The 918-nt window shown below is 37.9% G+C and overlaps 1 pseudogene; it reads right to left on the bottom strand.

Moving 5' to 3' along the window:
• Positions 1-549: 549 nt before the first annotated feature.
• LOC116632493 lies at positions 550-644 on the bottom strand (annotated as a pseudogene).
• Between the last annotated feature and the right edge of the window lie 274 nt (positions 645-918).

Genomic DNA, 918 nt, shown 5'->3' with positions numbered 1-918 from the left:
GAGTCCGTTCCAGGGTATAGTTTTTCTTTTATGATACCAAATTTATTCATAATACATTATGCAGGTGTTTTGATGGGAATCCAGAAACATCTTGAGACACCATATTTCTCTGAAATGTGAGAATTTAAGACCATTGCTGTTCCAACAAGTCTTGTGTATAGAGCTTTTTATTGCATTCATTTGCATTATTTTGTTCACTTCTCAGAACTCTGTCAATTAGCAACAGCTTGATCTTGCAGATGAGAATGGAACACAGAAAACTCACCCAAAGTCACATACTTGGAAGATGGTGGAGCCAGGACTAGACCCAGTGTTCTCTCTACTAGATCATTCTGCCTTTCAGAATTAAAGACAGATCAGACAATAAGATCATTCCAAATCTGGCACATGACAGGTTAGAGCTGGAAGGGACCCTTCTCAGTATCTTATTCAACCCCCACCTTCCTAGACATTCAGTAGATGTATCTAATTAGGAAAAATGCAAATTATTTGACTGTATACCTATAAATATTATCCCTAGAAAGAAAAGGAACATTTGGTAAATGTACAAAAGATATGGGAAGAATTTGCATGTTATCCTTGTGTAAGGACCATGTTAATCTTATCTGTATTGTTCCAGTTTTAGTATACATGCTGCCAAGCAAGCTCCAGAATATTTTAAAATGAATATACTGCAATAGAAAATACCAAACTGTACCACATATGGTAAAGGTCAGTATTGTTTTATGAGACTTTTGTGTTGGTTGCATGTATGTGTAGATATCATGGGTCATGATAGAAAATTTATTTCCTGCTGTGGATTGTGCTAACAGATGTTGGAAAGCCACTGGTATGGTAGAAAGAGCGTCGGAAAGTGGGTTCGATGACTTGACTCCAGTCCTTGCTCCGCCAACAACCACCTGCGTGAGCTTGGCCAAC

Source organism: Phoca vitulina, unplaced genomic scaffold (genome assembly GCF_004348235.1).
Source record: "Phoca vitulina isolate PV1807 unplaced genomic scaffold, GSC_HSeal_1.0 scaffold6, whole genome shotgun sequence".
NCBI lineage: Eukaryota > Metazoa > Chordata > Mammalia > Carnivora > Phocidae > Phoca > Phoca vitulina.
The sequence above is the reverse complement of the archived record's forward strand: the minus strand, read 5'-3'. Positions and strand labels throughout refer to the sequence as shown.